At 50.1% G+C, this 26,832-nt stretch overlaps 1 protein-coding gene across 1 annotated transcript in view; it reads left to right on the forward strand.

Moving 5' to 3' along the window:
• The window catches only part of TDRD9 (tudor domain containing 9), a 2,559,831-nt gene that overhangs the window by 836,482 nt on the left and 1,696,517 nt on the right, over positions 1 to 26,832 (forward strand). The window lies entirely within an intron of this gene.

Raw genomic sequence — 26,832 nt, forward strand, 5'->3', positions numbered from 1 at the left:
TCGCGCTGAGGACAAGCATAAGGGGAAACATGCTGGATCTTCCTCATCACATAAAAAGCCCTCCTCCTCCTCATCATCTAAGACGGAGAGGCTAGCGCTGTCAAAATCCTCCTCAGAGGACCGTCCCAGGTCTTCCATGAGTCGAGAGGCTTCAGCCGGGAAGTCGGGATCGAAATCGACGACGAAGTCTAAGGGCTCGACGACGACGACTTGCTCGTCGAACTCGGTGTCATTGACGATGCCTGTTACCGTTCAAGCAGCAGCGGTTGGGATTCCTTTGTCGACGGACACTCAGTCTATGGCTTGGCTGCCTGAGGTCTATGACCCGATCCCCCCTGAGGTCTTACTGCAGCCAGACACGGCCTGCTCGGCGGAAGGAGAAGGTGACATGGTTCTGCAGCCATCGGATTTAGGCTTACGTCCTTCCACGTCGACGACGACGAGTGCGAGCGGGGGTATGGTACCTATATCATCCACGTTACTGACCCCCCAGACGGTTTTGTCTCTGGATGTGCTTAATACTCTTCAGAAGCTCCTGCAGCGGCTGGATACGCAGTTCCCTCAACCTGGGACGTCATCGTCATTTTTGTCTGTACCTTCCGTCGACGAGCAAACTTGTACGGCTCGCTCGACGACTAAACACCCATCGGCTCCCCAGGCGGTGAAAGATCGTCCTCGAGCTCAGGAGGAGGGTGAGTTGTCGGAGTCCGACTCTATACTGGGTGACTCGGGGTCAGACATCTCCTTGTCACCGTCGAGGGACCCAACATGGAATTCGGATGTAGAGTTAGTCTACGAGGAGCCAGACACAGCCATCTCCCCCGGATGATGTGGGAGCCTTCCACGCAATGATGGGAAAAGCTTGTTCCGAATTCGGCTTGATTCCTGAGGAGCAGAAGAAAGACTGTTTCCTTTTTGACCATATGGGTCAAAGGAGAAAATCGGTATTTGCCATCCCAATCCTGGACCACGTGTGGCAAGAAGGTCTCAAGACGATGCGCCATCCGTTCTCGGAGCCAGCCATAAAGGGACGGATCGAGAAAAAGTTTAATGCTCCGGAGTCCACTCCAAAATGTCTAACATCACAGCCTCTGTCTGACTCGGTGGTGTCGGCGGCAGCGGCTAGGAAGGCCAGGGTCCAGCAAAAATGTTCAACGCCACCGGAAAGCGAGGCTAGGAGGCAGGACGCCTTTGGAAAGAAGGTGCTCTCGGTCGGAGCGACGACAGTAAGAGCAGCCAATTCCTTAGCGATCGTGTCACGATATGATAGGGAAATGTGGCACAAACTAGCCCCTATCCTAGAACACCTGCCAGACGAACACCGGAAAGCAGCTATGTTACTGGTGCGGGATGGCGAAGAGGCCTCGAACCACGCTATTAATATCGCAGTTGACCTAGCAGAGTCTGGTTTCAAACAAATCAACCATGGAGTAGTGCTTCGTCGACAAGCGTGGCTCAAATGTACTACTTTCCGTCCTGAAGTCCAGTACAAAGTCCTTGACATGCCATGCGAAGGGGAACACCTGTTTGGCGAAAAGGTTGATGAAGCGCTGAAAGGGATGAAAGAAGACACGGATACTGCTAGGTCCCTCGGCGCCCTTCAAACGGGTAGAAACTTTCGCTCTTTTCGCCCCTTCAGGGGTGCTTCTGGAAACTCCCGCTTTGGAGCCTCGAGGGACCGTGGAATTAACAGGCCCTCGTACTCTTCACAAGGGTTCAGACGAGCGTCCCAGTCGGCACGTAGAAGCAGGGACTATCAAGCCTCCAGGCGGCGAGGCTCAGGTCCGTCGTCAACGAAGAACAAGCAAACCAGCAACCAATGACGGCCTTCGGAACGTCCTGGGGGGTCGAGTCTCATCACTTCGACCGATGGAAATGCATCACCACAGATCGATGGGTCCTAGACACGATTCGCATGGGTCATGCGCTACAATTCAAAGACAAGCCTCCGCGTCTTCCTCCTTTATTCTCGACACAGCCCCACCTCCGAATCCTACGACAAGAGGCGGCGCTTATGTTGCGAAAAGGGGCGGTAGAGAGAGTTCCTGTGGCACTGGAAGGACAAGGAGTTTATTCCAGGTTCTTCGTTGCCAAGAAGCCAAACGGCAAATGGAGGCCCATTCTCGACCTGAGGGTACTCAACAAGTGGCTAAAGAGCCTAAAATTCAAAATGCTAAAGCTCCAAGAGGTTATCAGGTCGGTGCAACCCATGGATTATCTATCATCACTAGACCTTCAAGATGCTTATTTTCACATCCCAATACGCCCACGACACAGGAGATATTTAAGATTCGTCGTCGGGAGAAAGCATTTTCAGTTCAAGGTCCTCCCGTTCGGGCTCAAGTCCTCCCCCAGGACGTTCACCAAGTGCTTGGCCCCTATAGCGGCCCATTTAAGGAAGGATGGTCACCATGTCTATCCATATCTAGACGACTGGCTGGTCAGAGGTTCATCCAAGGAACAAACACGAGACAGTCTACGAGCCACAATGTCCCTCTTACAGGAACTGGGCTTCGCAATAAACTTCAACAAGTCCTCCGTAGAGCCTTCGAGGACCTTGGTCTTTCTAGGAGCGGAGTTTCATACACACACAAGCCTGGTGAGACCATCCAGCGAAAGGATTCAGAAACTTCAAAGCAAGGCGTCGGAATGGAGAGGCGGTACCAAGGTTTCAGTGCGCAAGTACATGTCCCTGCTAGGGACCATGTCGTCCTGCATTCCGTTGATAAACAACTGCCGTCTGTTTATGAGACCTTGCCAGGAATTTCTAGCGGACCGTTGGGCGCAGAGCCGAGGTCGCTGGTCCGACAGACTGGTCGTCGACGAACAACTAGTTCAAGCACTCTGCTGGTGGAGAGTGTCTACTCATCTAACGAAAGGGATGCCTCTACTGGAACCAGAGTTCCAAAAGACGGTGGTGACGGATGCATCGCTGAGCGGATGGGGAGCTCATCTGGATACGTTACAGGTACAAGGCCAGTGGTCGTTGCAGGAGTCCTCCCTGCATATCAACCTGCTAGAACTGAGAGCAGTGCGATGGGCTCTGAAATCTTTTCTTCCTCAACTGAGGGACTCGGTGGTGCGTGTCATGACGGACAACACCACTACGATGTTCTACTTGAGGAAACAAGGAGGGACACGTTCCAGGTCCCTATCGACGGAGGCACAGAAAATCTGGCATTGGGCCCTGCAACACAACATGCAAATCTTAGCGTTCCACCTACCAGGCGTGAGATAGGTGGAAGCCGATGCCCTCAGCAGAGAAATGAACGAAGTTCACGAATGGGTGCTGAACGACCAACAACTACAACAAGTATTCAAGAAATGGGGACACCCTTCCATAGACCTGTTTGCGACGAAGAACAACAGAAAATGCCATCAGTACGCAAGCAGATGGCCTCAGCAGGGCTCACTGGGGGATGCGTTCTCCTTCCCATGGACAAACAAATTCATGTACGCATTCCCTCCATTTCCCCTTGTCCGGAGGACGTTGCAATGGATCCTCAGGTACCCATGTCGGGTAATTCTGGTGGCCCCGTACTGGGCCAGACAGGTGTGGTGTTCAGAACTGCTACACTTAGCGGCGGCGGAACCGATGAGATTCCAGAAGACCCCCGACCTTCTGCCTCGACAGGAGGGTGTCGTTTGGCATCACGACCCGGACAGCCTCTAGTTGACGGCCTGGCTCCTGACTTCGCCGAATTTGGTCGGCTAACTATTCCGGAGGACTGTCGGCGTATCCTGCAAGCGGCAAGAGCACCTTCCACAAACGCCTCATACGCGTACAAATGGAAAAGTTTCTGTCAATGGTGTGAGGATCAACCAGGTTTGGCCCCGCAATCGATTAAGCCGGAACAGCTCCTTCCATACTTGCTGTTCTTAGCTCAAAAGGGCCTGTCGGTATCGTCAATAAAAGTACACCTAGCAGCCATTTCCAGGTTTACTCGTCGACGGCACTCGGCACCATTGTTCAGCGACCGCCTGATTAAGCACTTCCTTAAAGGCCTCTTTCGGAGTTTCCCTCCAGAGAAGAAATTTCCGCCGGAGTGGAGCCTCAATCTGGTCTTAACGTCTCTTATGAAGCCTCCTTTTGAGCCAATGTCATCATCGTCTCTAAAGTTTCTGTCGTGGAAATTGGCCTTCCTAGTGGCCATCACTTCAGCCCGACGTATTTCAGAAGTTCAGGCTCTAATGGTAGACCCACCATACTTACGAATTTTCAAGAACAAGGTAGTCCTAGCCACTAACCCACAGTTCATACCAAAAGCTCCTTCGGTGTTCCATAAACACTCCTCTATTGTGTTGCCTACGTTTTTTCCGGAGCCATGCTCGGGAGCGGAGCGCATGCTACACACATTGGATGTAAAAAGGGCTCTCAAGTTTTATCTTCATCGTACGCAACCGTTCAGAGAAACGAGACAGCTGTTCGTGGCCTATGGTTTGGGTGCTAGAGGAAAAGCCATTTCAAAGCAAGGACTGTCAAGATGGGTGTCATCTACCATTTCGTACTGCCATTCCAGGGCAGGTAAGCCTCTTCTACGACGGCCAAGAGCTCATTCAACTAGAGCAGCGGCATCGTCGACGGCACTGTGGGCCGGAGTCCCTCTAGGGGACATCTGCATGGCGGCTACCTGGGCGGCTACACACACCTTTACCCGCCATTACTGCCTGTCGCAGCAACATGCCGAAGACACCCGGATGGGACAGGCGGTGCTTCGACACCTATTCCAATAAGGTAAGCCCCGGCTGAGGGGTTGCATCCTGTGGAATTTAAGACTGTATGTGGTTCGATTTTCCTATGTTAACGATTACTGATGTATACATGATCATAGGGAACGGGCTTTGCGAAGAAAGTATATGGGTTTGCATGCACGCCTCCTCTTGGGGGTGGTACTGCTATGTAATCTATTCAAAGCATGTGAATCCATGAAAGATCCAATGCTGGAGAAGGGAATAGTTTCTTACCTGTAACTCCATTTCTCCAGCATTGGTATCTTTCATGGATTCACATGCGCCCACCTGCCTCCCCTGAACATGCAAACCGGTTCCCCCACTACTTTGGGGGCCGAAATCTGAGGGAGCGCGGGGGCGGGGCCTGTATTTATATCATGACGTCCTGACGGTACGGGCACGCATGATACAAAACGAGGTGGATAGGACGCATAAGCGTCGAAAAAGTTTTCCTACGGGAAAGGGTCTATATAATGTACCGGGGATTCCCAGCCTGACGACGGGGAATATTCAAAGCATGTGAATCCATGAAAGATACCAATGCTGGAGAAATGGAGTTACAGGTAAGAAACTATTCCCTTCTCCAGCAAGGGTCTGGCATGGATTCACATGCGAACCCTCCCACCTACCCCTCTGCGGCTCTTCACTTGGTCATACTGCCACTTGGCGTGCTACCAAATCTGAGCATGGCTGCCAGAGGCGGGGCTTAGGGAGAGGGCAGTCATTGGCTGGGGGCAGTTTGACCCAGAGACCAGTGATTGGTTACTACTAAGAAAGACAGATCAGAAACAAAACTGATACTGATTTCTTTCTTTACCGAGGATTGCCAGCCTGACGACGGGGAATATTCATGAGCATGTGAATCCATGCCAGACCCATGCTGGAGAACAACAGTTACAGGTAAGTAACTTGTTCCTTTTTATTATAGGAGCTACGGTGGAAAGGGGGTAGATGTAGAATACCCAAGAAAATCTCTGTGACCTTGTCCTCCTCTCCGTCTTCCGCAATCTAGTACCGTGTCTCACCTGGCTCATTTTTCCTGTGCATAACCAGGACTCCCGTACCCAGGTGATCCACCCTCGCTCGTCCACCCCCAGGGTTGGGATTTGGGAGTACCAGCCCTCCCTTGGCCACCTGAATAAGGTTTTCCCCAAGGTCTACTTAGGAGAATACCCTCAGGTTTCTCACAGTGCATAGATGTTTTCAGGGTTATCACTGTTTGATCCTGTCATGGAAGCTTCCGGACACCTGGACCCAGTGGGCGTCGACTCCTGTAGACGCTGCATCTGTAACCTGCCGAGCAGAGATTTGATGGTCCTCACTGTGGCCATCTTCAGTGCCAAAAGCCGTTGTCACGACGGATGCGTCTCTGGATGGATGAGGAGCCCACACCGGCCACCTTCGCTCTAGAGGCCTGTGGCTGCCGGAAGAGAAGATGCTACACATAAACGTACTGGAACTACGGGCAGTGTTTTGGGCCATAAAGTAGTTGCTCCGTCCCTCAAGGGCAAGCTGGTGAGGGTCTTCACGGACAATACCACCACAATGTTTTACATTCAGAAGCAGGGGGTACCAGATCCCCGGTGCTATCCAGGGAGGCGAAGGACTTGTGGCACTGGGCTGTCGCCGAGGGGATGGTCATCATTCCATTCTACCAGGCAGGAGTAAAGAACACAGTCCCCGATTCTCAGCAGGGAGCTATGCTGCTGCCACGAGTGGGAGCTTCGCAAGGGCCAAGTGGACAACCTGTTTGACAAATGGGGCAATCCCTAGATCGATCTGTTTGCGATGGCAACCAACACCAAGTGTCAGAGGTACGCCAGCAGGTTTCCCCAGCTGGGGAGCATGAGGGACGCATTCTCATTCCGCTGGGATGGCCTGTTTCTGTATGTGTTCCCACCGTTGCTTCTTCGAGTCCTCAATCAACTCAGACGGTTCCGGTGCAGGATGATCCTCATCGCACCAGCATGGCTGAGGCAGATCTGTTAGCCGGACCTTCTCAGCATGTCGATGTCGCTTCCAGTCAAGCTGCCAGTGGTCGCAGATCTTCTTGCCAGGGAAGGAGGCGCAATACTGCACCACGACGCAGGATCGCTGAACCTGAAGGCCTAGCTCTTGCAGCATTAGAATTCGGGGGTTACGATTTTCCAGCGGACTGCAAGGAGGTACTCCCCAAGACCAGGGCGTCACCTACTTTAAAATGCTACGGACTCAAACGGAAGAGTCGCATTTGGTGGTCCCAGAAGATCGACCCTCTGAGGGTCATAGCCCCTCAAGTACTTCAATATTTGCTGTCGTTGGCTAAATCGGGGCTGGCTCACGCCTCCTCCGTCAAGCTACATCTGGCGGCTATCTCGTGCTACACCAGATCCCCAGGATGGCCCTTCTTGTGGTTGCACCGTTTAGTCAAGGAATTAATCAAGGGACTATTCCTCTTGTTCCCACCCGTGAAGGCTCTTGCTCTGGCGTCGGAGCTGAATGTGGTACTTACTAGGCTCGAGCCTATGCATTCTGTCCCACTCAAGTTTGTCGTGGACATCACTTCTGCACGATGAATGGGTGAGATCCAGGCCCTATCCTGTAAACCACCTTACTTGACTTTCCACGAAACGAAGGTGGTGCTGCGGACGCACCTTTCCTTCATGCCCAAGGTGCCGTCGGACTTTCATCTAAACGAGCCCTTGGTGTTACCTGTGTTTTTTCCGACACCTATAGTAGGTGGTTTCTTGTGTTTTTTCCGACACCTTCGTCGCCGGCTGAAAGGATTTTGCAGTCGCTGGATGTGGCTAGAGCGTTGAAGTTTTATGTGCCCCGCATGAAGAGTTTCCGGAAAACTTCTCAGCTTTTTGTAAACTTTGGTCCTGTGAACCATGGGAAGGCCATGTCAAAGGCTTACATTTCCAGGTGGCTCTCTGGCCGTATCACTAACTGTCACCGGTTGGCAAACTGACCGCTACCTGGCCATCTGAGAGCCCATTCTACCAGAGCGATCACTGCTACAATGGCGTTCCTGTCTGGTGTGCCCCTGCTGGACATCTGCAGGGCTGCTAGATGGTGGTCTACCACCTCTTCACAAGATTCTACTGCGTCAAAGGGATTCCAGGGAGGAGTCCAGAGTCGGCCAAGAAGTGCTGCGCAACCTGTTCGCTTGAAGGTGAGCCTGGTGAGGAGGTAAGAGATTGCTTCTGTTAAGCCATGCCACCTCCCATGGTTGTGCATGGGTACTGCTATGCATTCTTCAGGAGCATGTGAATCCATGCCATGCCCCATGCTGGAGAAGGAACAAGTTACTTACCGGTAACTGTTGTTCGAGGGGATTGGGTCCTGCGACGTATTCCATATCTTTGACAGTAATCACCACATCTGTGCTGCTTCGGAAAATCATTCTACGTCCTGTAGCCTCAGTTCCGTTTTTTCCACAAACGTGTTCGCTTCGGTGATCTCGTGCGCCTCAATTCTACTGAATCCTGTTCTTTCGGTTCTTCGAACCTGTTTCTTCGTTGCTACTTGTAACGATGTCTTCGGCTTCTTCCACCCCGCGGTCTGGGTTTAACAAGTGTCGGGTGTGCGGGTCCAAGATGTTGCTGACAGATACGCACAACGCTTGCCTCTGGTGCCTTGGGGAGGACCATGATACGGACGACTGTCGACTGCCAATCGCTCACATTGAAGGCCTTGCGGGAGCATAAGAAGAAGCTGTCGGTTGGTAAGGTGGCCAAGCCCCGGAAGTCGTGTTCCACTGGTCTTTCGACGGACGATTCGAGGGGTGGCTCTCTGCATCGTCGTCGTGAGTCCGGGGATTCTCGGTCTGGGAGTAGGTCCCGTCTTTCCTCTGCCTCTTCAAGGCACTCCAGGAAGTGCCGTCACAGGTTGCCTTCCCAGTCCTCTTCCGAGGACTCCGCCCGCGGCGGGTTGCTTGTCCTAACAAGCATTCCACTCCTGAGGAATGGGATTCCTTTCGAAAGGTGATGTTTGCGATTTTTCAATCGCAGGGCTCCGGTCCGTCCGTGCCGTCTGAGGACACCGGTCGTGGCCATGCTAGAGATACTGCTCGTCTGCCTTCGGGCTCGAGCAGTCGTCGCGACCACCGGACGCCTTTGAGGTCCCGGTCGGACAAGGATGGTCGCTCCAGACATGCCCGTTCCAGGTCCCGGTCCTCGATGCCCTTGAGACCGCAAGAAAATATGAAGTATTCGAGGAAGACATTGGAGCCGAGGTTGTCGACAGACTCTCACGAGGCCCCGCCTCTGAGGAAGTCAACGTCATCGGCGCCCAGGTTGTCGAGACCCGCTCGGGGCTCCTCCCTCGAGGCCTGTGTCGACGCCGTCTAAGTTGTTGGCGCGGCGCTAGACGTCAACGCCCATTCCATCGACACCCTCGATGCCTTTCAAGGTGGCTTTGTCGGGGATACATTGTGGTATGGGTGAACCCCCAGAAAGCCCCTCGCTAAGGCAAAACATGTCTTTGTTCCTTTTTCAGTAACCTCTTTCCAGCCTCTGGATTATATTTCTGAGGTGGATGAGGGGTCTGAGGAAGGTGAGATTCCTGCAGAGGTTCCTGATGGCTTCCTCTCTGGTCATAGCCAGTTTGAGCGCCAGTCATTGCATGACGCCAGTGGCCTCGACACCTCTCCGGAGGTGGAATTTGGTAGGCCTGAGCCTGGCACGCATGCCGACTCCTTTTATCGACGCCTGATGTCGAGGGTCACGGATTACCTGGGGTGGTCTGCCCCCCCCCTGGGGATTTTCCGCAGGATGATCTGACTGATATCCTCGACCAAGTTCCACCAACTGACCTGGTACTGCCATTCCATATGGCCTTGCAGAGAAGGGTGGCTGCGGCTTGGACTTCTCCGGAGAGTCTCCTGGCAGTGAGCAAGTCCTTGCCGAAGAAATATCGCCCAGCAAGTGGCGACCCCTGCTACTTGACCAAGCACCCTACTCCGGAGAGTTTGGTGGTGCAGGCGGCTACGGCCCCAGCAAAGCAGGCGTCATACCCTACCATCACTCCTGATAGGGACGGCAAACGTTTTGACAGCTGGGCGAAGAAGGTATTTTCTTCTGGGGGTATGGTGCTTCAGGCTGCCAACTCCGTTTGTGCCTTGTCTCGTTTCACGCACACTCTGTGGAACTGTATTTCCCTAGCGTCTGATCATATTCCCGAAGGGGAGGAACGGGATGGTTTCCTTGCTATTGTGTAGGATGGCAAGGATGCCATGTGTGAATCCGTTCAGTCGGGTCTGGACATGGTTGATTGCGTCAGCCGGTCCATGGCGGCAAGCACCGTAATACGCAGGTTTGCGTGGTTGCGGAAGTCGGGTTTTGCTCCTGATGTGCAAACCCGACTCCTCAACATGCCCTTTGATGGTGATCATCTTTTTGGCAGCAAGGCTCACGAGAGTCTTGAGAGGTTGCAGACCTCCAAAGCTGCAGCGAAGTCGTTGGGTGCTGCAGTTCGCCAACCTCCGCCTCTTCAACCTAGGGGACAGCAATGGAGGGGAGGTTCCTTTCGATATTACTCCTTTAGTAAGTCGAGAGGAGCTGTAAATCAAAGGGGCAACCGTAGGAGTACCAGAGGTGGAAAACAAGGTACTCGAGGTGCCAAGGCCGCGTGAGCAGTTGCCTCTTTGCCCTCAGGCACTGCCGCAGCCGCTTTAGCTCAGTCATGAGGCCTATGCTTCTCCGGTTGGGGGAAGGCTGGCGCAGCATCTGGTAGGGGGAGCGGTACATCGGAGCGGTGCTCGACACATCCCTGGGGCAGTGTTTCCGTCCCCAGGTAAGGGCTCTTCACATTCAGCAGATGGTGCACAAGTTTTTAATTTGCCCAGACGCTCCGGCGTTCGAGTTCTTGCGGTTGCTCGGCCTCATGGCATCCTGCAGTCTTCTGGTGCCAGAGGCCAGGTTGCGGATGAGATCACTGCAATGGGCCCTCAAGCTTCATTGGTCGCAGTCCTCCGGCAGGATGTCGGACCCTGTTCAGGTGCCGCCCTCGGTTGCCCAGGACCTTCTGTGGTGGGCCGTCGAAGGCAATCTGATGAGGGGGGCTCCATTTTGGCTGCCCTGGCCAGAGGTGACTATCGTGACGGACGCATCCCTCACGGGATGGGGAGCTCATGCCAACGAGTTGACAGTCGGCAGTCGTTGGTCTCTGTCGGAATCCAGACTCCATATACATCTGTTGGAGCTGCGGGCCGTTAGGCTTGCCCTGAAGGCTTTTCTGCCGACTGCAAGGGAAGAATGTCCTGATCCTGACGGACAACATAGTGACCCTGCACTACCTCAACAAAAAGGGGGGGGGACAGGGTCACTTCCTCTGTGCAGGGAGGCGATGCAGCTCGGGTTCTGGGCCATCCAGCAGGAAGTTTCGATCTCGGCTGTTCATCTGGCCGGAGACAACGAGACTGCGGAAGCTCTGAGAAGGCACAGTGCGATCTTTCACGAGTGGGAGCTCGCTCAGGAGGTTCTCCTGGAGATCTTCGCCCTTTGGGGGACCCCTCGGGTGGATCTCTTCTCCAGTGTCAACCGGAAGTGCGATCGGTTCTGCTCACGAGAATTTCCTCAAAGTAGCCTTAGGAGACGCGTTTGTGGTGGAGTGGTCCTTCCCACTGCTGTACGAGTTTCCTCCAGTCCCCATCATCCCGCAAGTGCTGCGGAGGCTACGGAGGTTTGGTTCCCGGTCGATCCTCATTGCTCCGGCATGGGCCCGGAGGACATGGTACTCGGACCTTCTCGACTTGTCCATCTGCCCTCCACGTCGTCTTCCCTACCGAGAAAATCTGCTCTCACAGGAGGGGGGGGGGGTCAGGTTCTCCATCCAGAGGTCAGATCCCTCAACCTTCACGCTTGGTGTCTGAAAGGTTGAGGTATATGGATTGGGACCTCCCTGAAGACGTGATGGAGGTGTTGCTTTCGGCCAGGCGGCCGGCAATTAAGTCCCTGTACCATTGGAGAAAATTCTGCGACTGGTGCAGGGTTAAGAATGTGGATCCTTTTTCATGTGACATTCCTGTAGTTCTGTCTTTTTTGCTTTCTTTAGTCCACAGGGGCTTGCAAGTGGGTACCATTAAAGGTTACCTGGCGGCGCTGTCCATATTCAAGCGCTCGTCTGAGGAGTGTTATTCTCAGTTTCTAAAAGGGCTCACTAATCTGTTTCCTCTGTCACCTTTCCAGGTGCCCAGTTGGGATTTTAACCTTGTTCTCAAGTTTCTGATGGGTGCTCCGTTTGAGCCTTTACATTCTTGTCCTTTGAGACTGTTGACCCTGAAAACTGTATTTTATAGTTGCAGTCCCTTCCGCTCGCTGAGTGAGTTACAGGCACTTTCAGTTAAGCCACCCTTCACTGTGTTTCATAAGGACAGGGTTGTCCTTAGAGTTTCCTTCCTTTCTTCCGAAGGTGGTGTCGGAATGTCATTTAAGCCAGAAGGTTATTCTTCCGGCATTTTATCCTCCTCCGCATCCTGGTAAGGAAGAGGAGAGGCTCCATAGGCTGGATCCTAGGAGAGCTTTAAGTTTCTATATTTCACGCATGTCCCGGGTCAGAGTGGACGATCAGCTCTTTATTGGTTACGCTGGAAGGCGGTGGGGACAAGCTGTGACTAAACAGACTTTGTTTAGATGGATTAACTTGGCAATTTCTGAATGTTACTGCCTGGTGGGTAAGGACCCTCCGGTGGGTTTACGGGCCCATTCTACTAGGGGTATGGCTGCCTCTACTGCCCTGCACAGGGTTGTTCCTATTCGTAACATCTGTGATGCAGCCACATGGGCTTCGGTCCATACTTTTGTATGACACTACTCCCTAGATTCTATCCATGGGCAGGATCTGGCCTTTGGCAAGGCGGTCCTTTACTCTGCAATTTGATTGGGCATTCTAAATTTCTATATTCTAAATTCTTTTCCCTCCCCCATACGTTGGTACTCCTTTGGGATTCTGTCATAGATCTGGAATACGTCGGAAGACCCTATCCCCTCGAAGAACAAGTTACTCTCTTACCTGGTAATGTTCTTTCGATGGGATGGTCCGACGACGTATTCCATATCGCTCCCTCCCTACCTGCCTCGCTACAGAATTTCTGATGCGATTGTAGCTTACGTTTCCGCAAGGCTTTCTGTGGACATACTGGCCGTAGGTTGGTGCCACACGTTCTGGAAAAAACTACAACTGAGGCTACGGGCGTTGTGCGTCCAACTTATAACATCCGGTGACGTCGGCTCGATGGAGGCCCTCGAGGACGGCGTATCGACGCAGACGCCGAAAGATTTTCCGAAGCAGCACAGCTGTGGTGATTACTGTCATAGATATGGAATACTTTGTCGGACCATCCCATCGAAAGAACGTTACCAGGTAAGAAAGTAACTTGTTCTTTTCCAGCATGAGTCTGGCATGGATTCACATGTGAACCCTCCTACCTGCCCCTCTGCGGCTCTTCTCTTGGTCCTACTGCCACTTTAGTTGCTACCAAATCTGAAGATGGCTGCCAAAGGAGGGGCTTTGGTGGAGTGCATTCGTTGGCTGGGGGCAGTATGACCCAGAGCTCAGTGATTGGTTTATAGGAGAAAGACAGTTTAGAAACGAAACTGAAAGTTTTTTTTTCTTTTACAGAGGATTCCCAGTTTGACGGGGAATATTCATGAGCATGTGAATTCATGCCAGTCACATGCTAGTGAACACCAGTTACAGGTAAGTAACTTGTTCCATGTGCCCTGTCCTAGACCTGCGTCCTGCGAACACACGTCAAGCCTTACATTTCACATGACTATGCTACAAGAAGTAATCCCACTGTTAAAACAGGGGGACTACATGGCAACTTTGGACCTGAAAGATGCAACTTTCATATTTCAATGTTCCCAGCGCGCAATAAATGACTGGGCTCAAAACAGCGAATCAACACTACTATTTCAAGGTGCTAACCTTCAGCATAGCCTGCGCTGCAAGGGTATTCGCCAAGGTATTAGCGTTGGTGGCGGTGCACTTACACAGAGAATCAATCTAGCGTGCCCTTACCTGAACGACTGGCTGATAATGGGGGAATCCCCTCAAAGTTGTAAGCAAAATACCCAAAGAACAATCAATCTGCTGTTCCATTTGGGGTTTTTAATCAAAGAGAACAAATGAAGCCTTGTTCCAAGCTAAATCAAACAGTTAGGAGCTATCATAAAAAACAGAACAGGGGCCAGTCTTTCCCTCAAGTTAAAGAGTACAAAACATAATGCTGCAAATATCTCAATATCTGGCCGGTCGCCAAATAAGCATGCGCAATGCAATGCGCTTGCTCACTAAGATGGCTTCATGCATTTATCTGGTTCCTCACGCACGTTGCTCATGCGCTCAATGCAAGAGTGGTTAGCAAAACAGTGGCCCAGGCAAGCGGTCAGTGGAACGATTTAGTGGTGGTTTTGCTAACCCTAGTTCAAGTGCTACCTTGGTGCACAAAGGAAAACCTGTTAAAAGGAAAAACCTTTCATTATTCTCAAGTGCAAGCCATAGTTACAGCAGGCATCTCACCCTCCGGATGGGGAGCCCACTGCCTTCACCACACAGCGCATGGCCAGTGGACACAGATCACAGCCCAAAATCACATCAACCTTTTAGAGCTACTAGCAGTACTCCCAAGCCTTTCAAGTACATCTAACAGGTCAAACAGTGCAAGTCCTCACAGACGGCACCACTACCTTGTTTAACACAAACAAGCAGGGAGGCACACTCTCCAAGTCTGTGTAGGCTAGCACGGAAAATGTGGAAGTGGACACTCAAGCGGAACATGTTTGCGGTATCCCAACTTGTTCCAGGGTAACTCAATTCTCTAGCAGACAATCTAAGCCAACTTCCCCTACCCAAAGAATATGAGTGGCAACTCAACGGAGGAATTTCGACACTACCTTTTCCCTCTAGGGCTATCCTCCTTTAGACTTGTTTGCCACAAACCAAAACTCACAATGCCTAGACTTCGCATCCAGGTTTCCCAGATCCAAGGGAAACGCCCTATGGATGAGCTAGTCAGGGGAATGTGCTTGTGCTTTTCCATCGACACCGCTCCTCAGCAGAATAGTGCACAAGATTCACCAGGAACAAACCACTCTAATCTTCGTTGCTCCAATGTGGGCCAGACAGCCTTGGTTTCGGCATCTGCTCAAACTGGCGATGTGAAACAATCAAGCTCCCGTGCCCAGTCAACATGCTCACTCTACGCACGGGGCGTGGGGGACAAAGTTAGACCCACATCCTCAATCTATGAACTTGGCAGCTGGGCTCCTGAAGTCATAGTTTGATCATTTAAAACAACCTCAAAGGGGTATCGAATTGCCCATAGGCACGTTAACCTAACACCAGACACTGTTTCTGCAACAAATAGAAAAGATTTGTAATATGGTGCCAGTCAAAAAATGTAAGCCCTATTGAATGTACTACATCACACATTCTTCACTACATGTTAAAGGTATTTATATCGCGCACAGTTACCAATGGAGTTGGTCCCCAGGCACTAAAGCGGATCTGTAAAACAAGAAGGCGGGTGGGTTAGGTTAGTCTGGTGAAGAGGGAGTAGTAGAGTGAGGAAGAAGTGATGTGCTTTTGGCGGCTTCAGTTTGGTTTCCACCGTGTGATGAGCTTTTGTGCGCGTACCGGAGCGAGGCTTTGTGTGCTGTTGGTGCGGTTCATGTGTTTGTTGCAGTTTGGTTAAGTGCGTGTGGTTTGCTAGGCGAGAAATTGTAGTTTGGATTTTCGGATGAATTGGGTATGCTGTGATTTGAAATTGAGTGAGTGGGTTGCATGTCCTGGTTCTAGCAGATTTAGTTCTGTTTAACTAGCATTTCTATGGCTCGGCTTAGTTGCTGCTTTCCCTACTTGACCATCTAGCTTTTGTGGGCAATGGCATGTGTTGTATTTGAACTTAATAATGGGTGTGTCTAATCCCCCCCTCCCCCTCTGGTGTTGGTGCTGTGGATTGGCTGCCCCCTGTTCCCTTGCTATCTATTTGACGGAGGTCTGTTGGAGCAAGGGTATAGTTTGACGGCCACGGTCCTATTGAGGAATCGTCCTTGTCCTTCCGTCTTGGTGGGACTGTGTATTCAGTCTTTAGTGCTATCCTATCATAGCTATCTCTCAGTTTGTGGTTTGGTATGTCGTAGAATGTCTTCCTTGGATTCTGTTTGTAGTTGATTGCTTGGTGGGATCTGGGATCGGTGTCTTTACTCATTGTTTCAGCTATGTGTGCGCTCCTGTGGGCGTTCTTCTAGTTATGCAATGAAGAGCTAGGATTTGAGCAATTTCCTGATAAGTATGTGGTTTTCTGTTACACGTATGTTCTTTGGTCGGTGTTTCCAGGTTTTTGGTGCAAGGTGAGTGTTAGGGAGAATTCTCTCTTTAGGCTGAATTTCCTAACCTAGTGAGTCCCCCAGCAGCTTTGCTGGATTTGAGGGGTTTATTTTTTTTTCTCCTGCCAAGAGTGAGACTCTTTTACCCTCACTCTTGGACATGATTTGAGTGTTTCTTTGACTCTAGATGTGTTTAATGGGCTATGGGGTCTTTTACTCCAAAGGGCTTCGTGTGTTTTTGTGATGTGTTACACAGCACCCTCAGAGCAGTAACACAGGGGTGTCATAGTGACTCCCCAGTATATACTCCATACCCTGGGACTGACTACTGTCTCCCAGGGTCTGTAAAGTCACCATTGACTTTACTAGTCTTAAATTCTGAACAGAACCAGTACAAAACATCATATTGTGGACGTACTGGCTGGGGCAATTCGATTGCCCCGGGGTCTGTTAGTCGAGGGGGCACGTCTCCGTCCCCCCTGATCGAGTTTTGGCTGGTGGCAGTGGATACTACTTTTTATATTCAACCGCGAATATTTCTCTATGGGATTTTCCCATTGTTCGAGGCTACTATCTTTATTTAATTACGATGGCCTCGAACATACTGCCGGTTTATTTAATTAATATTAATTCTCCGGTTGGTATTTTTTGCCAAAACTCGGTTCTAAAATGGCGTTTGTGTTCTCTTCTGTGTCTCCAACCCAAGTCGAGCCCTTTGTTCCACTTTTTGGCGGGCTTCTCCACAGAAGCCCTCCAAAGTGGTGCCACTATGTCTGGGGTACTTAGGAGGGGTGGAGGGGGATTTAGGCACCCTGGACTGAGTTGCCTAGGCAACAAGTCGCACTCCGTCCTGATTAGCCCAAGTGGTGAGCTGGCCGGCTCACCACTTAGCATGTTTGAGTGACAGCTAGGCTGAGTGAATGGGGGTTTTCTGCATAAAAGCAGGGCTTTGGGGACTGGAACTTCAGAAGTCGCCACAGGACCTAAGAATCTGACGAGGGAGAAGCTGAGCCGACCTGCCACGGCGACACCACCGGTGGAGCCCTGCTGGACCGTCTCACCTCTTTTCCCAACGACAGAGGAGATCTCCCGCCGGAGAGTCTTCTTCCTTTGACTGGTGGGGATAACCAGTTTCACCATCTTTTCGCCTTCCCGACGTATCTCGTGGCCGCCTTGCCTGTGCCAAGCACCTTGGCAACCGGGATACCACGTTTTACCACGACCGCGAATTAAAGGGGTAATACCTTTAACCGGAAAACTCAGCGGCTGGTTTCTTCCCTGGCAGTGCAACGACCTTCATCTTTCCTCCAAGTCGAGATCTTCTCTTCCCCTGGACGAGACTTGCACCCACTGCCAGGAACAACTGCCACCGCTGGAGGATCCTTCCCATTTAAGGTATCGTGTCCCGCCCGGCTTCCCTTTCCACCGACTGTACGGGGTAGATTTAGCCCCCGGCTTTCGAACCTGGGTTAGTCTGGGACACCCTGGCTAAACTTTTCTGAGCCTCTCTAAACTCTTTTCGAACTCTCTGCAAGACTTTCTAAGCCTAGTGTAACGGTGTGATCTTGGGAGCATTTGTGCTCTGCTCTCTCTAAGAGGGGGCCCAGCCTATGGACTTTGGCTCACAAGTGACTTTTGCTCTTCTGCCTTGCTAATAGTGTTCCTGAATCTTAGAGTGGTGTACCTTTCCATATTCTGTCTTTTTCCCTTCCTTCTTCATGAACTTGTTGGAGTGCCATCTATAGTTAAGCGCTCACCTCTGTATGAAAATAAGTGGTGTTAACTAAAACTTATCTGATAAGGAATAAGGGTTGTATGTATTATAATAGTAACTGTGTTTAGAATATTTTACAATAAGAGTGCTGTAGTGTTTCAAACAGTGTGTTTTTAAATAAATAATTATATACTTTGATACCAAAGCTCTGGTCAGTGTTTGCTTGTATTTTGTATCTGAGTGCCTATTGTGTATACTTTGCATACTGCCTAACTCTTCTTGAGAGCAGTCTGACTGCTCAGCCACAGCTACCAGGTAAATCTGGGTGGTACAGACTGCTACCAAGTGGGTTTACTGCTAACACCTGTAGTCCTAAATCTTTTGCAGTGTTCCCAAAGGGAACTGCACAGGTTTCTGCCTAACAGTGAGAGAAATTTCTTTTGTTGTAGGGTTTCGGTTCAGGGCGGATGTCGTTGCTTGATCTGAGTTTTCTTATTAGGTGATGTAGGGGTAATTTGTCTCAAGAACTGTGCGCAATGGTTGTGGATTGCTCTGTGCGTGATGCACATTGATTTGAATTTGATTAGTTTTATTGGTAGCCAATGTCGTTTTTTAGCTCCACTTACTATACTCAGGCCTAGTATTCAACTGCATCAAGCTTCACCTAGCGGCTCTATCCAGGTACACCACTTCACAAAGCAAGGTGTGCTGGTGGAAAGTCCCTGTTGAGGCTTTCTTGGTGGGAGTAAAGCGAATTTACCCTCTCATTTCCAACCCCCTTCCAGGGTGGTACTCTCAATGCTCATAAATTCTCCCTTTGAGTCTATGCACAAATCCAGCCTTAAACACCTAACATACAAAACAACTTTTCTGATGGCCATCACCTCCTTAAGAAGAGTTGGTGAGCAACAAGCTTTGTCATTGCAAGACCATTTCTTTGTTATCCACAAAGACAAGTTGATTCGAAGAACACACCCTAGGTTTTCACCTAAGTTCATACCCAAGTTCCATGTTTTTTAAAAAAAACTTTGAGTTTCAAATAACAAGTAAACAGGTTACCTCCAGCCCACGGATTCTCCCCCCATCCCCCCACCCCCCCAAAACACTGACACAACATTAGAGCCAAAGATAGACACAGTTCCAGGTAGTTAATAGTGTACAACAGAAGGAGAAAATGTTCACTCCGGCCCCCCCCCCCCCCCCCCCCAGATTCCGAGATGGAAAGGCCAGCCGGCCACAGGCTTGCACTACTGAGCGTGCTCCAGGGAGGGGGCAGGGGATTGCACTGTTGAGGGCATATCTGCCATGTATTGTCTCAAAGGGGGCCAATAGTCAAAAGGGCGGCTGGAGGGAGAAAGTGTAAAAGCATATCCAGTTTCTTCGCTCAGATGCGTTTATGATTTCCAGCCATTTAGTAACGGTGGGAGGATTGGATCTCCCCCAATATCTGGTTATAAGATACCTAGCCAACACAGAGGCCATACTTGATAGAAGGTGACACTCGTTCGGAGAAGAAACTATCAGGGCCAACAACCAAAGTTCTCCAGCATGGGGTCTGGCATGGATTCACATGCTCATGAATATTCCCCGTCAGGCTGGGAATCCCTGGTAAAGAAAAAATCAGTATCAGTTTCGTTTCTGATCTGTCTTTCGTAGTAGTAACCAATCACTGATCTCTGCGTCATACTGACCACAGCCAATGACTGCCATCTCCCTAAGCCCCGCCTCTGGCAGCCATCTTTAGATTTTTACCGCACGTTCAAGTGTTGGGAGTCCTCGTGCTTAGCTCTCGAGCTTTTGCTGCGTGTTTCGCGCTTTTTCAGGTGAATTTTCACATTTTTTCAGTTAATCGAGCCTCAAGCTCCACCGTTTCTACTCCCGTTAACCGGTACCCGTTGCGGGATTTTCCTACGCCCCTCAAGGGTGAAGATTTCGTCGAATCAACCTCTTGGAGGATTCCACAAGATTCGCGGCCTACTTCGAGATGGCCCAGGACGCGAGTTCGTCACCCGGACCCAAGCTGTTTCGCAGCTGCCCTGGATGCGGGCTGCAGAATGTGTTTAAGGAGGACGAACATTTGCGATGCCTCTACTGTCTTCATGGGGACAAGACTCATGTAGAGAAGGACTGCCAGTTCTGCAAGAACTTGTTGGAGCGGACTATGAGGGACCGTCGATCCCGTCTCGCCAGCTGGTTGGAGAAGGGCTCAACAGGTGAGAAGAAGAAGAATGGGTCTGAGCGGGCTTCTAAGTCCTGTGCGGGCGCCCCGGCGACGGGGGCCCAACACCAGGCCAAGTGCTGCGAGTCCGCTTGCTCCGGGAGCGCCGAAACGTCGGCTCTTCGGTCGCCAGGCAGGGCGCACCTTCCCCGGCACCGTCAACCACGAGCCAGGGGTTCAGGGAAGAGGAAGTCTGAGACCCCGGGTAAGCTTCGGGAGAAGCCCCGTCCGATCTCGGGAGAGGGGGAGCGAGGCGTCGCACCTCCCCCTAAGGAGAAGGCCCAGGACGCACCTAAGGTGGTGAAGGCCCCTACCCAGCAGGCAAAGGTCTCCATCGAGGCGATCACGGCGACTCTGGCCAAGCCGGCAGAGACCCCGCCAGCGGAGACTGCCACCGGGACTAGAGTTTCCCTGCCGCCAAGGAGGGAATCCTCTTTTCAGCCCATTGTCATGGCCCCCGTGATGGAAAAGGGGGGGGGGAGGGGCACGGTAGCCTCCTCGAGCTCGGAGTCAGCCTCGGAGGGGGAACTGACCGAGGTTGCGAGGAATCTCGAAGTACAATTCGAGAAGGTTCGGTCCCGCAAGGAAGATCCTCGGGAGACAACCGAGGAGGACGACGATGGCGAGGAAGAGCAGCCTTCCCTTCCGGCGCAGCCCGAACCTAGGCCTCAGGATAGCTCGGCGGCCATTTTGTTTGCGATCCAGTCCTTATGCTGAGATAAGGACGAGATTGCCACGGCCCAGGCCGGAGGACCCGCAACCTGGCCCGTCGGGAAGTCCTCAGAATAAATGACGGAGGACCCAACCCTCTCCTCCGCTCGCCCCCGTAAGGCCTGCAGTTCCCTCCTCATCCTCCCACGAGTCGGGAGATGACGGTGCGGTGGGCTCGACGATGGGTTCTGAGGGCGACGACGACGGAACGGGTCTCCCGTCGCACGGGCATCTCCCCCCGACAAGATTGGCTCATTCCACACCATGATCGCCAGGGCGTCCGAATTGTTCCAGCTCTGCCCGGAGGAGCAGAAAAAGGAAGGTTTCCTCTATCAGCGCCAGGAGGCCGAGGAAGACTGTCATCGCGGTGCCTCTAATCGATGACATCTGGGAGGAGGGCCTGTCGGTACTCAAGAACCCCTCCACCGCACCAGCCAAACGGGACCGGTACGAGAAGAAGTACCGGGTCCCCGAGACCGCTCCCCTGTGCCTCAGGGCCCAGCCAACGACAGACTCGGTCGTCTCGGCGGCGGCGAAGAAGAAAGCGGCGGGGTCAGGAGCCTCAACGTCGAATTCCCCTCCGGACGGCGAGGGAAAGAAGTTGGACGCCATGGGGCGACGGGTCATTTCGTCGGCGACGACGATCAAAGCGGCCAACGCCCTGGCGATCGTGGCCCGTTACGACAGGGAGCTCTGGTTTAAGCTGGCCCCCATATTGGAATTCCTACCAGACGACAAGAGGTCCGAGGCCCTGGAAATACTTCAATAAGGCGAGGTGGCGTCGGACCACGCCATAACGGTGGCAACCGATATTGCCGATACCGGGTTCCGCCAGCTGGGCAACGGAGCTTGCCTACGACGACGGGGTTGGCTCTAGGCGACCGACTTCTGTCTGGACGTCCAGACTAGGGTGTTGGACATGCTGTTCGACGGCAGCAACTTGTTCGGGAAGGCTGTGGACGAATCCCTCCAAGCCATAAAGACGGACAAGGAGACGGCCCGCGCCCTAGGAGCCCTTCAGCAACGGCCCTTTCAGAGCTCCGGAGGCAGACAGGGGGCCTCCAAGGGATCCAGCGGTGGCTCGTCGTCCTACCGCCAGGCGGCACGCTCCTCGACAATGTTTTACATACGGAAGCAGGGAGGTACCAGATCCCCAGCCCCTATCCAAGGAGGCACAGGATCTGTGGCACTGGGCGGTTGCCCAGGGTATGTTCCTGGTTCCCTTCCACCTGGCAGGAGAAAGAAACACCATCGCCGACTCGCTCAGCAGGGAGCTGCGCGCGTGTCACGAGTGGGAGCTGCGCCAGGATCAGGTGGGTCAACTCTTTCGACGATGGGGCAAACCCCAAATCGACCTGTTCGCAACAGCGACGAACTCGAAGTGCCAGAGGTTCGCCAGCAGGTTTCCCCAGCCGAGAAGCATGGGCGATGCGTTCTCGTTCCCCTGGGACGGCCTATACCTGTATGCGTTCCCTCCATTGCCGTTGCTGCTTCGACTCATCAACCAGCTCAAGAGGTCCCGGTGCAGGATGATCCTCGTTGCACCGGCGTGGCCGAGGCAGATCTGGTTCCCAGACCTTCTGGACTTGTCAACGTCCCCATCCATCAAGCTGTCGGCGGACGCGGATCTTCTCTCCAGAGAAGGAGGCGCCATCGTCCACCACGACCCAGCGTCGCTGAACCTGCAGGCTTGGCTCCTGCAGGGCTAGAGTTTGGAGGGTACGATATACCGGCCGACTGCAGAGAGGTTCTTGCAAAGGCCAGGGCGTCCTCGACTCTCAAATGCTATGGTCAGAAGTGGAAGAGGTTCTCTATCTGGTGCCGACCACAGAAGATCAACCCCCTACGGATTGCGGCCCCTCGGGTGCTGCCGTACCTGCTATCGCTGGCAAAGGCTGGGCTAGCCCATGCCTCCATTAAGATTCATCTGGCGGCGATCTCCAGATATACCAGAACCACAGGACAGACGTCCCTGTGGTCCTATCGACTGGTGAAAGAGTTTATGAAAGGACTGTTCCCGCTGGTGAAGGCCCCGGCCCCGGCGTGGGAATCTTAACGTGGTGCTGACTAGGCTCATGGGGCCCCCATTCGAGCTGATGCACTCTGCACCGATGAAGTTTGTGTCGTGGAAGACTGCATTCCTGGTGGCCATTACCTCCGCACGACGAGTGGGAGAGATCCAGGCCCTATCCTGCAAAGCACCGTACTTGACTTTCCATGCCTCGAGGGTGGTGCTTAGGACGCACCCCTCCTTTATGCCCAAGGTGCCGTCGGACTTCCATCTTAACGAGCCCCTGGTGCTACCTGTTTTCTTATGAAAGAATGGTGTTCCCATTAACAATGGGAACTCCCGTCCCCTGCACACCTCTGGGTATTGGATAACAAGATCCAAACAAAATATACTATTTTGTTCACTTTTTGTTGATTTTTAACATTACAAAGTATCAATTAAGCCACTCTTTTGTACAAATATTACATATGAGAACATGCAATGATTTGTTTCAATATACACAAGTTTCAAAAGGTCTTTATGAAGGCATAATAGTATTTTAGTACCATCTACATGATAATAAATGTTCGAGTTCGATTCACTCAAAAAGAATATACAATAATTCAAGAAAAAAAGGAAAAACCTTCCTAATTCAGAGCTCTACGCGTTTCGAGAGTGTGCCTCACTTCTTCAGGAGCAATAACTTTTCAGTTTAGACACAATGTTTTCTTGTCCTGTTATTAATTCACAGTCAACAAATAAATTCAAAGTATATCCATTTCATTTTTCTTTCATTTTTCTCTGTCTTTAGAACTTCAAGCATCCCTTCTTGTTGTGGTATGGTGAAAACGTCATCTAGTGAGGTAGCAATATGATGTGCTGTAAATGACAATAATATGTATATTAGCTAGTGATTTAAACGGGGAATTAAATGAATATAAACCCGTGTGGGAAACAGTATTCCTACCTGTGTTTCTTGTTCATATCCTGTGTGTTTCTTAATTCAAAGATGACCACTGTTAATGGCTGGCATCTGTGGCTTCTAATCAGCCTTCGTTTGTCACAAATAATAATTTAATCATTTCTATCAGAATGTAATCGCACATTATACTTTCGTATGATTCCTTAACTTAAATTCAAAAAATGACCTCAATGCCCTGTTGGTAGTATTTGTTGTAATGCTGAGCCCCTCGTGGTCCCGTCCCCAACTTTTCAAAGGTAACCTACGCGAAAAACATTGTGTCAATGTATGTAACTTTTCCCATTTCACTAATAGATTTTATAACATCTCTCATTTCTTTCATACCTTATCAGTGATGGTTCTTCACTCCAACACAAAATCTGCAATCTCTGCCCGAGCCGCGCGTGTTTTCGATCCTTTCTCCCTATTCATTGTCATGTGACTTGAGGTCGTATGTCTGTGTAGATCATGTGATCGGATTAGCATTCTGGGAGTCGTAGTGTTGATTGCAAAATAGTGTGCAAATGCATACTGACCGTGTGTATTTAGTTTTAATAGCCATTACCCTGTGATATCTATTGCTTATCTGTGTGTGGTTTTATACTGATTACCAAACTGAAATAAAGTGTTTCCTTATTGACAACGAGCTAAATCTAGCCCCAGTGTTATGTGGGAGTTGTAGTGTCAATTTAGATGATACACAATACGTGTTTAGTAGTACTCGAAGACACCAATACATACATGACTCTACAACATGATCCGACAAGAGAGACCCAACAAATGATCGAAGAAGTGGTGAACAAAGCAGCAGAAGAAGACTGGATAACAGAGAAAACTAAGGAATTCCTACTAAATAAAAATCCAATTCTCCCAGTATTCTATGGAGTACCGAAAGTACACAAAAATTTAAGTAATCCCCCTTTCAGACCAATAGTTGCAGCAACTGAAAGTGTTTTTGACCCGTTGTCCAAATACTTAGACAAACTTCTTCAGCCCATTATCCAATCTACATCAACGTATCTAAGAGACACGACTCACTTACTCAATATACTGAACACGTTTTGTGAAGTAGAAGATAATTGGATACTATTTACACTCGACGTACAATCTTTGTATACTTCAATTCCCCATGAGGAAGGACTGGAGGCCTTAGAGTGGCTGTTACTCCAACAGGAACTCTTTCCATCTAACAAAACGTTTGTCATCCAACTTGCTAAAATGATCCTTTACAATAATTATTTCAGATTTCAAGGTCAATATTATTTACAGATTGCAGGAACTTTGATGGGGGCAGCCATGGCCCCAGTATATGCCAACACATTCATGTTTTATTTTGAAACTCAGTACATCCTAGACAACCCAAGATGTTCAGAGAAGTTAAAGATGTGGAAACGTTACATTGATGACGTGCTTGGCATATGGTGTGGCACAAAAGAAGAACTGGAAAACTTTCATGTATATCTAAACTCATGTAATGACCGGATCAAATTCACATTAGAAATTGGAACACCAGCAGTGCACTTTTTAGACACAAAAATTAATTCTGAAAATGGAAGACTACAAACAACAGTTTACAGGAAGCCCACAGATGTGAACAACAGCTTATTTTTTACGAGTCACCATCCTCAACACTTGAAAAATAACTTGCCCTTGAGCCAATTACAAAGAATCAGACGGATAGTCTCAAAAGAGGACACTTTCTTGGAAGCAGAAAAAGATCTTATGTCACGATTTGAGGAGAGAGGATTCCCTCAAAACATTCTTACAAAAGCAAAAGAAAAATGCCATCAAAAGACAAGATCAGACCTGTTAATTCAAAAGACCTAAGGGATAAGGACAATTCTCCATTGATCTATTTATCACAGTACTCTACCAAAAGCACACAAATCAAAAGGATTTTGCATAAGAATTGGAAAATTACCAGGTTGGACACAAAACTTTGTAGTTTATTCCCAAAACCACCATTAATGGCCTATACCAGAGGGAGAAACCTACGGGACTCACTGGTCAAGGCAGAGAGGGTAAACACGGCACAACAACAACTCTTGTTTAAAACAAAGAAAGGTACATTTCCCTGTTTGAACTGCAGTCAATGTAATAATGTTCAGAAAGGACCAACAATCAGACATCCATATACAGGCCAGAAAATTAATTTACACAATTTTGCCACTTGTGACAATAAATGTGTAATTTATGGACTTATATGTCCGTGTGGTAAATACTATGTGGGCCAAACATCGAGATGTGTAAGGGATCGTATCTCAGAACACAAATCTAATATAAGGACAGGAAACCTAAAGTCACAAGACACTTTAGGGAGCATAAACACACAATCTCACAGCTTAGATTTGTAGTTTTGGAAACAATTACACGACCAGCCAGAGGGGGCAATTTACAGCAAATTCTATCTCGTGGAGAGATGTTTTGGGTGCACAAATTGGACTCTCTTGAGCCTAGAGGTATGAACGAGGAGTATTGCCTGAATGTATTCTTGTGAAAAGAAAAGAAAAAAAGAAAAAATAATGATGTTAATGTTCCCTGTACAAATTGTGAATTGCCTTCATAATCTCTTTGTTTTACTACTGTCACATGCATATAGCGATACACACTTGAGAAATTTCTGGAGTTGTTATTGTAATGTATACCTGTCTCCCACTTACCAATGTGGAATGAGGAAAAGACAATCTATAGATTATGTCCTGGACTCTAAACATGGATCTAGCTGAGCTATCACCAAGAAATCAATATCGTAAGGCACGCATAGGCATATATAATTGACATTACAATTAGTATAAAACCTACCTGACCACATCACTATAGAATTAGCGTAGTGAGCTGCTCAATTTCTGAGAATAGCAGTACTAGGACTACAATTCCTATAAGTTAACCTGGCATTGTCAAGTGGCCGTTTTTACTAATGAGTGGGGTGAAAGTCACATTCACTCGAGAGTGGGGTAAATAAAGATATATGAACTAGAGAACCCATGTGAACACTAAACACATATTGTGTATTATCTAAATTGACACTACAACTCCCACATAACACTGGGGCTAGATTTAGCTCGTTGTCAATAAGGAAACACTTTATTTCAGTCTGGTAATCAGTATAAAACGACACACACAGATAAGCAATAGATCTCACAGGGTAATGGCTATTAAAACTAAATACACACGTTCAGTATGCATTTGCACACT

The sequence above is a fragment of the Ambystoma mexicanum genome, chromosome 14 (genome assembly GCF_040938575.1).
Source record: "Ambystoma mexicanum isolate Mex_15411 chromosome 14, UKY_AmexF1_1, whole genome shotgun sequence".
Classification (NCBI taxonomy): Eukaryota; Metazoa; Chordata; class Amphibia; order Caudata; family Ambystomatidae; genus Ambystoma; species Ambystoma mexicanum.